This window comes from Parasteatoda tepidariorum, chromosome 11 (genome assembly GCF_982258835.1).
Source record: "Parasteatoda tepidariorum strain Cologne lab strain chromosome 11, Ptep-v5.0, whole genome shotgun sequence".
Lineage (NCBI taxonomy): Eukaryota > Metazoa > Arthropoda > Arachnida > Araneae > Theridiidae > Parasteatoda > Parasteatoda tepidariorum.
Genome location: NC_141765.1, coordinates 90,894,616 through 90,906,709, shown reverse-complemented (window position 1 = coordinate 90,906,709; position 12,094 = coordinate 90,894,616). Strand labels below are relative to the sequence as shown.

The 12,094-nt window shown below is 34.6% G+C and overlaps 1 long non-coding RNA gene across 1 annotated transcript in view; it reads right to left on the bottom strand.

Annotated features, from left to right (window-relative positions):
* The window catches only part of LOC147801881 (uncharacterized), a 287,387-nt gene that overhangs the window by 204,428 nt on the left and 70,865 nt on the right, over positions 1 to 12,094 (bottom strand). The window lies entirely within an intron of this gene.

Genomic DNA, 12,094 nt, shown 5'->3' with positions numbered 1-12,094 from the left:
GGCGCCGAGATTACTTCTCTGTAAATAATTCTGTAAATATCTGTACATCTCATGCTATTTCTTGTTTATTCACATTCATGTCTCTTTTACTGCTTTTACCTATATGCTTGCTTACTAATTTATATACCCCACTAATATGAGCTTCGGCTTTTGTACCATACTTCCACTGAGATGAATGAGTTGGGGCCCCTGACGGGGCCGGTACTTAGGTAAAGACTTCACATAGGCATAGTATAGTACCAAGGGCGCCGGCAGAATAATGTAAAAGGGGGTGCAACCCTCTAACAAACTAACCCCCCCCCCAAAAGAAAAACAAATTAACAAATATTCTGTTATTACTGTTTTGTTATTACTTATATAATCTTACTTATTACAATCTGTTAATTTTTTTCAACATACATTTTTTCATTGTTAACAAGATATTTAAAAAAAAGTGCGAATTTCTTGTACTTGCAAATTTTGCCACGAGAAACTATTGATGGCGCTGTCATAGCTACTGACTTTGAAACACAAATAACTACAAACAGTAGTTTCGTATACTAACGTGTTTGTGCACGCTTAAGATTTGTATTTGTTGTGTTGAATTTGTAGTGTTTGATTTGTTATTGAGCTTTAGAAGATTATATATATATATATATATATATATGCTATGTGTAAAGATCTGCTCTTACCGAAATTCATCACTGAAGCTACAGCGTGGTACGAAATGTGGTGGAATAGAGAAAATTCTTATGAATCCCTTGAATACATCGATTTGGTAATTGAGGGCACACCGTTTTATCCAGCTGTAGCAGAGGCTACCAAAATTGGCCTAACTCCTCCAGCTACTACCTGCACTATTGAACTCACTTTTAGTACAATGCGACGCATCAAAACATGGAATCGGTCTACAATGTCTCACGAGAAATTAAGTAATTTGTGCATGCTCAATGTGCATAAGAAAAGATTCAAAGATGACTCAGAATTCATTGAAAAAGTTATAAACAGATTTGGACAGCAAACAAGACGATTACTATTCTTGTTTGATTAAAAAAAATTTTAATTGTTATGTATCAATAATTATTTAATTACTTGTTTTTGAATAAAAATATTTTTAATAAAAATTTTTTATAACAAAATAGTTTTTCTGTATCTGCTTAATTGTTAAGAAAAAAAAAGCCAAAGGGGTGCAAGTGCACCTCCTTGCACCCCCCTGCCGGCGCCCTTGTATAGTACGGCTATTAGAACTCCTCCAGACACCCGTCTCGCGTCGTGGCGGGTACTATGGTTATGATGAAAGGTCACTTCGAATAGGGGTGTGGGGAGAATATTTTTGTCTTAATCTTAGCGTAGGTTGTCGTAAGTAAACCAATCGACACCTTCTTTCCTCCATTTCACCCCCATTAAAAATGTGCTCTCGCTTATTACCATAACAGCAGACAGCCTAGAAGATATTGATATTGCACTTGTCATAGAGGGGTTCGCCATTGCCTCGAGAGGTTTAACTTTGATCGTTTGTCCGCGGAATGTATTTTATTTCCCTTTAATCACCCACTGGAAAACCAGTGAAGGCATTCCCCTATCCGCCAACCTGGGGACGCACTCTCTAGGGGTTGCAGGCTCCCCCGAGAGATTGCAGGCACTGCCTAGGTGCTCAGCTGGATCCGAGGCATCTCTTCAGCTGTGTCTCTGTTGCCTCGACCCTCTTCAACATCGACCTCAACTGCTGCCATGACACCCTTTATTCCGAAAGAGTCGGAGATGTGGCCAGGGCTGTGGTCCATGCCTTTGGTCCCATTTAACTTGCACTTTTCCGCACTTGTCAAACGACAACAACAAAATCAGCAGACAACCCCAGAGTTTCAGTCTGGAGGAGTTCTCCTCAAAGCCGCAGTATAGGTATAAATGTAGTATATTTAACAAATGCAAAATTTATACGAGTACAGCTCATACAATTTATATCATAATTAAAAAGCTTACTTAAAAACATTAAAAGAGCATATTTTACGGGAATTAAAGAGTTTTTACATAATTAAGTGCTCGAATACGCCATCTCGGGAGAGATCGGTTTCGTGCCTTTGGATCTTCTCCCTTCCCTCTCCTCCTCTTTTCAGCTGAATAGGAATGTACTAAGATATTTTCCCTTTTCTTAATATTTTTCCTTTTGATTTAATAAAAATATTTTTTTAAATTTCCATGATGCTTCTCTTTAGAACTATGCTTAATGTAGTTTTCAGTTCCACATAGTTTTCCAACTTAAAAGATTTTAATATATATGGAAATCAAGAGAGAAACTAATGTACTTCCTTCCTCTATGATTCTCCACACGCTAATGGGGAAAGCATGCGAAGCGTTGCCATAGGTAGAGAGTTCTGCTTTACGCCACCTACAGTCCAGTTCGATCGCCATTTTTTTAGGGATAGCAAGAAGGTTGGTGTTGCCTCTTTTTGTTGTTCTGTATCAGTGGTTACTAACTGGCGGCCAGCGAACTAAAATATATTAGTTGTCATTTAAAATATATTGATGTCTGTTGCACATTAAAGTTATTGTAGCCAGAATTTTTTAATATGCAATTAAATATTTTTAAAAATTTGCGTCTTATTTTAATCTGTAATTCAATATTTTTATTTCGTACAACTTGATAAAAAAACTGACAGTAATATTTAATGTTCCTTCAAACTTAAAAAGAGTCCTATATAAAATTTTGAAAAAGTTGCGACCCCCGGCCTCATGTAAGTTGGAAACCCCTGTTCTATATATTCAGTAGCACTTTCGATAGCTTTTAGTCTATCTGTAGGAGAGCTTTTTATATGTTGATTATGATTTTCATCCTCACACTGTCTTGCACATCTTCGCTAGATTCATTTTCATTATTGAAGATATAAGCTCTCATTTCATCGCTAATCTCGTGTTGTCCGTCAGCTTGTTTTCCTGAATGTTTGGAAGATAAAATTCAGAATTCTTTTCGGCGATAGTTTTGAAAATAAACAAGAACAAAAAAAAAAAAATCCTTGAAATATTTGATAGCTCGGTTGAAGCGGAAACACGGACAATCGGGACTCTACGATAGTTTTTTTTTCTTCCATTTTTTATGTTCCCCATTCCCATTTTGTCATATCAACTTTCGACAAAATTTAAGAGGCACTGAATTGGTATTTTACAGCTTCTGCAGTTAAATATTTACATTCCCGGTGTTGTTCATAAAAGTAAAAATATATGCCCCGGTTATGTCAGGCAATATAATTTTTCATAAAATGCATGGCGTATCCTTTAACTTAAAATAAACTAAATCCTAAAAATAAAAATTGTCTATTTACTTGTTGATTTTATGCTTAGCGTAAAATTTTTTGAAGTATTTAAATAGAATGTATTCCAAAATACTTTATCAAACTGTCAAATAATTTTGACAAGCAGTGGATTTGGACAGAAACAGATTGCAAAATGCTTAAAAATACAAAGAATGGTAGAAAAATACAATTTCATAATTAAACATTTCACTTTTTTTTTTAGTTTTTATAGACATCTTAAATCTACTAATTTCAAATATATATTATGGTGGATGTGATTCTTCTAAATGCATCTAATGAAAGGTGAAAGCGGAATTAGTAACTCTTTTAGAAAATGTATTTATTTCAACGGTTTGGGGAAGAAACAAAGCATTTCTTAACAAAATATTTCAATTCTTTGCATTCTTACTTAACTATTTGAACTTAAGTTTTTTGATGTATGCCATCGTATATTTAAATAAGCTGAAGCTCATATACAGAAAGCCCCATAACCAGTTTTTAATATGCATTTTTAGAATGCTAAAAACTATATATACGTATATATATATATATATATATATATATATATATATATATATATATATATATATATATATATATATATATATATATATATATATATATATATATATATATATATATATATATGAGGAGACACGTGGAAGTTAACGCGACTCCTAAAATAAAAACATATAATGAATAATTAAGTTGATTGAAGAATAGAAACAATTAACAGAATGCCAGCCATAATTAAATAATAATAAATTTAATAAAAGGATAACAATTAAGGTTACAAGTTAGTTAATTCCAGATTAAACATCGTGGCGGACAGGTTGTCCCAGTAATATACACAGGCGTCGTCACAGACCGAACTTAGAAGAAAAACAGGTGCAGTTAGGTCTGCAATCGTGATTGTCCTTATCGCCAACTGGCGACGTAAGTTTGCCACATTTCGGCGTTTAGCTTGAAATTGGCTTAAAAGCAGCAGCCGCTGCATACTCCCTCCGCAGTGTAACGGTTAAAAATGGACATACCGTTGAGGTCTACGAATTGTTCTACCGGTACGAGTTGTATTGGCTGGATCAATCGGTTTCACTGTCTCTGAGTTTTTTGCAGGAACGGTTGATTCAATCGACTCGACTGGAGAAGGATAAGTATGTTGATTAGTCTCTTTGGGCAGGAAAGCTGGTTTAAGCCTGTCTATGGAAATGGTATACTTTTTCCCCTTAAGTTCGATGTCGAAAAGTTTGTCACTTCTTTGCAGAACTCTATACGGACCATCGTACGGAGCTTGGAGTGGCTTTCTAACAGCGTCGTGTCTGACAAATACATGTGAGCAGTCCTTCAAATGTGGGTGAACAAAAATTGTTCTGTGTCCATGACGAGACATCGGGGCTGGTCTCACATTTTCGAAGTGGGATTGCAAGTCCAGGATAAGTTGATTTTGGGAAGCACTGGTCGGTGACGGAACGAAGAGTTCGCCAGGTAGTCTGAGAGGTCTTCCATAGACCAATTCGGCAGTTGTGGCTCCTAGATCCTCTTTAAAGACTGCACGGAAACCTAGTAGCAATGTAGGTAGAGCTGAAGACCACTGCTCGGTATTATAGGCCTTCAGGGCTGCCTTTAGTGGACGATGAAACTCCTCGATCAAGCCATTTCCCTGAGGATGATACGGAGAAGTCCTGATGCGTTTGATGCCTAGGAGTTGTGACAGGGCCACGAAAAGTGAGCTTTCGAACTGCCTGCCTTGGTCAGTAGTAACACGGACCGGACAGCCAAACCTGGAAATCCAATGAGTAAAAAAGGTCTTTGCAACTGTGTGTGCAGTTATGTCAGGAATAGGGACAGCCTCTGGCCACCGAGTAAATCTGTCTATCATAGTTAAACAATAGTAATTCCCGTTGGATGGTGGAAGAGGACCCACAAGATCCAGGTGTACATGCTCGAATCTTTGTGACTGGTCTAAAAAATTACTTACTGCAGATTTTGTGTGGCGAGTTACTTTTGATCTTTGGCATGGGACACATTGTCTAGCCCATTCTGCACAATCTTTACGTATGGACGGCCAAACAAATCTAGATCGCATCAATTTTGAGGAAGCGCGAATCCCAGGATGGGATAAATTATGTAAAGTAGTAAAAACTTTTTTACGAAATATTTCAGGAATGTATGGCCGGGCTGTGCCAGTTGATAAATCACAATAAATTGATTTACTACAATCAGGCAAGGTTATTGCTTTAAATTTTAAGACGTCGGAATTTGTCAATAAATCATTTAGTTCCTCGTCGGTTGTTTGTGCCTGTGCAATTTCGTTATAGTCGATTGTGTTGGGCATAGATATTGCTTCGATTCTCGATAGTGCGTCTGCCAAAACATTATCTGATCCTTTTATATGATGAATATCGGTCGTAAACTGAGATATGTAATCTAATTGTCTCGCTTGTCGCGGAGAGCAATTATCAGAGCGCTTTCGGAATGCAAAAGTTAGAGGCTTATGATCTGTGAAAAGAGAAAATTCTCGCGCTTCAAGCATATGTCTGAAATGTTTGATTGCCGCATAAGCTGCCAATAATTCTCTATCGTATGCGCTATAAATCTTTTCAGCTGGGGAAAGTTTTCGAGAGAAAAAAGCAAGTGGTTGTGCATCATTGTTAACTATTTGCGCTAAAGCCCCTCCTATTGCGAAATCCGACGCATCCACGTGTAAAATTAATTTGGCATTCGGTTTAGGGTGCGACAACAGCACAGCGTTTGCAATTAATTCCTTACACTGTTTAAAATCATTATTAGCTTGATCTGTCCATTCAAGTTTCGTTTTGTCTTTCTTTTTGGCTCCTTTTAAATACGCCGTCAAGTGTATTTGGTTTTGTGCTATATTCGGTAAAAATCTACGGAAAAAATTTAAAATTCCTAGAAATCTTTGAAGTTCATTAACGGTTTGAGGTTGGGGATAATTTAAAATTGGTTTGATTTTGTCGGGTAATGGTTTTGTACCATCTTGAGAAATAAGGTGTCCTAAAAATGAAATTTCAGGTACACCGAAAACACATTTGGAAGTTTGTATAGTTAATCCATACTTGTTCAAACGATCAAAAACCAAACGTACGTGTTTTCTATGCTTTTCTTCAGTTTCACTGAAAATTAAAATATCGTCGAGATAAACGTAGCAAAAGGAAAAGTCACCAAGAATTTCATTCATAAATCGTTGGAACGTTTGAGCTGCTCCACAAAGACCGAAGTTCAGATAGGGAAACTCAAAAAGGCCAAATGGTGTACATACCGCGGTTTTCTGTACATGTTCCGGGTGCACTGGTATATGAAAATATGCTCTCACAATATCGAGTTTTGAGAAAATTTTTGCACCATAGAGAGAGTTTGAAAAGTCCTGTATGTGCGGGATTGGGTAACGATCAGGAGTTGTACACGTATTTAATCTGCGATAATCTCCTACAACACGAATACTACCGGAACTTTTCGGAACCACGTGGAGCGGAGAAGACCACGGTGACTTGGATGGTCGACAAATTCCCTGCTCCATCATGAATTGGAATTCTTTTTTAACGGATTCGTATAATCTAGGGTTTAATCGCCTAGGCTTACAATGAACGGGCGGTCCGGTGGTTTCTATATAATGCACAGTACTATGGTTAGAATCTTTTAGTTTTAATGACAATTTAGTTAAATCTGGGAATTCTTTTAACATTTTATGATACTCCGATTCTCCGGAGATGAGTTTAATTGAACTAATAGGTTTAGGTTGGGCAAACATACCCTGTATTTCTAACTTAGTTACACTGTCAACAAGTTTTCGACGTTTTAAATCAACTAAGAGGCCAAAATTCTCTAAAAAATCAGCACCTATAATGGGTGTTGGAATAGTTGCAATTAAAAAATGCCATTTAAAATTTCGTCGAATACCCAGATCAACATTGATTAATTTTGAGCCAAAAGTTTTAATTTTCGTGTTATTTGCAGCGTATAATTCCAAAGGCTCAGGTCTTAATTTTTTAGATACCTTAGGCGCGGGGATACAAGATACATCGGATCCAGAATCAACTAAAAATTTTAAATGAGAACGTTTGTCGTAAACATAAAGGCGACATGAGTTTTTGGCTATCGGGATTGCAGTCGCAGACACTTGTTTTTCGATAGCCGAATCTAGTTTTCCGGGTTTTTAGTTTGATTATAAGCACAAGGCTCTCTGCAATGTTTTGCACGAGCGCCAAATCTGTTATGGTAAAAGCAAAATTTTGGGTCGCCTCGCGATCTTGAAGGAGTTTGATGTCGGTAGGGAGATTTGTTATATCGTGATCGAGACTGATCTCTATTACGCTCGCGAGATAATCTCTTAACTTCTGCACTCAACGAAGCTATCTCGTTTCGCAAAACGCTTATTTCAGACGGAGGATTGCGCTGTGAGCTTTCCGTAGTGTGTTGCCCAATAGCAAATACGCCAGTTTCTGTCGGAGTCGTACGGACTTCTGAAATTTTGTCGGCCATTTTGGCTAAATTGTCCAAAGATTCAGAGCTAATTGATAAGATTGTTTGAATTTCTTGAGGCAGTCTCTGAAACCATAAAGTTTTCAAAAAATCATCGTTGACGCTTTTACCCCCTAATTCGCGCATTTTTCTCAATAAATGGGACGGCTTAACGTCTCCAAGATGCAATTCAGAAATTAATTGGCGAATTTGTTCGTTTTCCGAAGCAGAGAATTCGGCTATTAACCGGTCTTTCAAAGTGTTGTATCTATCCGCAGCAGGTGGCGCAAATAAAATATCGGACACTGAGGATAAAGTTTCAGGATCTATTGATGAAACGAGGTAATTATATTTCGTTAAATCATTAGTGATTCTAGCTAGCTCAAAATTACTCTCTACCTGAATAAACCATAGTTTAATTTTCGATTTCCATAACGGGGGAATTTTTACCGAAAGATGGGAGACCTGAGATGCATTTGAAGAACGTGCAGCATTATCTGCATCATTAACCTGCTCCACCACATTCGGCATTATTTTAAAGTGTTAGGGCAACAAATAAAATTAAACAACTTGTATGATGCAGTGATAAGCGCAAAGATCAAATTAAACTCGAAAATAATGCAAATACATTTACTAAAAATGGTAAAAAGGTTTAAATAATTATTGCAAATGAAAGTGATTTTCAAACATTTCGAAAGATAATGCAGTAAGATAGCAGACTCCGTACACGCCGTAGATCAATACTAACAGTAAGTTTAAATCAAAGATACTAGCAGTAAGTTAAATTAATACATTAATTTAAACATATTAAAGCAACAGTAATTTTGAAAAGACCAATCACAAAAAGACAACAGAAATTCGATAACATACCCTTAAAATATCCATGTGTCCATCCATCCATATCTCCTTGCGATCACAAGTTTGCAAATAAAAAAATTTTTCAAAAAATAACGCTAAATTTTAAATTTAGTTCTAAAGGAGCAAAAGTTATTAAAAATTAAAGCTGGTCTTCGCATAAATTTAGAAAGATTGCATAGATTCAAAGCCGGGTCACCAGTGAGGAGACACGTGGAAGTTAACGCGACTCCTAAAATAAAAACATATAATGAATAATTAAGTTGATTGAAGAATAGAAACAATTAACAGAATGCCAGCCATAATTAAATAATAATAAATTTAATAAAAGGATAACAATTAAGGTTACAAGTTAGTTAATTCCAGATTAAACATCGTGGCGGACAGGTTGTCCCAGTAATATACACAGGCGTCGTCACAGACCGAACTTAGAAGAAAAACAGGTGCAGTTAGGTCTGCAATCGTGATTGTCCTTATCGCCAACTGGCGACGTAAGTTTGCCACATTTCGGCGTTTAGCTTGAAATTGGCTTAAAAGCAGCAGCCGCTGCATATATATATATATATATATATATATATAAAATTATTTTTCATACTATAAATTTAAAAAAAAACACACAAAATACTTCACATATTTCATTTATTTGTAAGCAACTTCAAAAAATTCGACATCAATAATCTTACAAGCGAAAATATAATTTAATCAAAATGTACCATAAAAAAAAGATTTAAACCTTTATTTGTTGAGTATTGTATTGATATATTTTCTTCTCATTTAAATCCCCCCATCACTATAAGTATTTTTTTTTTTTACTATAATTTCATTTGCCCAGAATCAGACTAATTATTCAAAATAGAATAACTGTGCTGAGCAATTCTTCCGTTTTAATGGATCTGATTGCATTTTGTATAGAGTTTCCCAAATCATTTCATTACCTAAAGATCAAACATATAAAAGTATGTACTTAATATTGATAATGAGAATAGGATAGAAAATGTATCTGAAAAATTACAAATAAAGTTTGTAAATTTTAAAAGTGTAGAGATTTAAGTTGGTAGATATCACAAATTAAGATTTACTGATTTTATACTTCAAAAGTGATAACTCAAAACACTGTCTCAGCTGATTTTAATGAAACATTTTAAGTATTATTTGCACAAAAAAATACAAATAATTTTATTATTTCTTAATTTCATTTATTTATAGTACGGAGATACTGCAATTAATTAAATATTTTCCTTGTAGTCACATTAGATATGATTTTTTACTTCAATAAAAGCTTTTAAAGTACAAAGCTACAATAAGAAGTCCAAATTACTTCTGGTCATCTGAAAAATTTAAAACTTTATTTATCAAAATAGTTACCCAGCTATTTTCCATTTTTCTGAAATTTCTGCAGAAAAATTCTACACTGTTGGTAAGACTTCAGCTAAAATGCAGTTCACCTACTAAAGTCATCTCAAATAAATTTATTAATAAGCATTCAAACAATAAATTTGGATGCAAATAACATCAAATATAAATAAGTATTTTGTACATAAGGATTCTTCTCTTCCACTTAACGGTTTTAAAAATTTCTTACTAGTAGTTTCTTCAAACATATGAAATTATTCAAATACCAGGGTTGGCAAGCTTTTTTCTGACTAGATTAGGAACTGATTAGATATATCTACCAAAGCACGAGATTATCATTTTCAAGAACCGTCTCATTTGAAAATTCAAGTTTAACATAATTTATCCGATACTTCTATATGAAGATCTATATTATTTATTTTTTATGTTATAATTCGCATATTTAAAGGAACTAGTTGAAGAGAAAACTGAAAATTATTAGATTCTACTTAGGTTTTCAAGTGAAAACAAGAAAACTTAATCCGTAAAAGAAAAACATTTCCCCTCGTTAATGAAGTGCGAAGTTGAGAATAATACGAAAATTCAGAACAATATTTACCATCCAGTAAAAGCCTATGAATAATTCTTTAAATTGGTCATTCACAAAAATAATTCTAAAATATTACTCCACAGAGGTTTAATAAAGACTTTTATCTAAGTTTATCCGAATAATAAACAACAAAAATAAAGACCTTTTTTAGGTACATCTTAAAACATGTGTCTTTGCATTTTATAGTATTTTGTGTCATAGAGATCATTGCACATATCTTTAAACTTATCAACTAAACATGACAGCCAGGGCCGGATTAATCTATAGGCACACTAGGCACGTGCCTAGGGCCTACGAAATTCAGGGGCCTACGAAAAACTTGGGAGAAAAAAATTTTTTGACAAAAATAATTTAGCCTAAAAAGCAACAAGTGCATTTTGCACAAAATTATGAAGATACAAATAAAAATATAATATTTTTCGGTAATGAATTATTTTGCAGAATCTTATGATCTAATATATTACTTTTTTGCGATTTTTGGATTCAACGAAATCTTGTATTATGCTGTCGAATTCCAAACTACGCAAAATGTCGTATTCAATAGACATAAGTGCGAGCGATGCCAAACGATCTTGATTCATTGTTGAACGCAAATAATTTTTTATCAATTTTAATCTGGAGAAAGATCTTTCTCCTTCTGCATTTGATCCAAGAATCGACAAATATATTCTTAATGCAATGTGAACGTTAGGAAAAGTATTCACAAGTTTATCTTTAATTTGAGCCTTCAACATTTCTTGTGCAGATTTATGTTCATATAAATTTGAAAATAGTAAAAATTCATCTACAAAGTTTTTCTCTAAATCGGATGAGTAAATTTTCACCAAATTTTGCGCTTTTAGTTTAATCTCAGATTCTGACAGATTTTTGTGTAATTTCCTTGTAATTCGGGTTCGATAAAACATCGATTAATGACACTTTTTGGTCGATCCAGAAAACTGGGAAATTTAGACATCCGGAATAGCGATGGTCCCGAGCATCCCAGATAATTGGTTCTCTACTGTATAAATATTTCTTGTAATTAATCTCACTATCAATTTCACTGTTTTCTTTGCTGGTTTGTTGTTGTATTGTTGACGTGAAGTGTTTACATAGTTATCGATCGAACTAATCATAATGGTATTATCGATATCAACTGCAATATCGGCAGTATGTCGGTATTGCAGATAAAGTTCAATAAACAAATTCGTAAATTAAAATCCATATTAATAAAAATGTAAAAAAAAAAAAATATGCAAGAAAATTTTAGCATATATTTTGAAAAGAGGGGAGGAGTGGGGGAAGGAAGGGAGGGCCCAAAAACGGCTATGCCTAGGGCCTACGAAAGGTATAATCCGGCTCTGTGCCTAGGGCCTACGAAAGGTATAATCCGGCTCTGATGACAGCAACATTTGTCTGGGACATACAAGTCATAAAAAGACAGATAAATGTTTAGACTTAAATACTTAAAAGCACTTAAATATGTACTTAAGTATTTATTATTTATAGAAAACAAATTTAAATTTTCTACAGCATTAGAACTAATATAACAAATAAATTCATCAATTTTTGT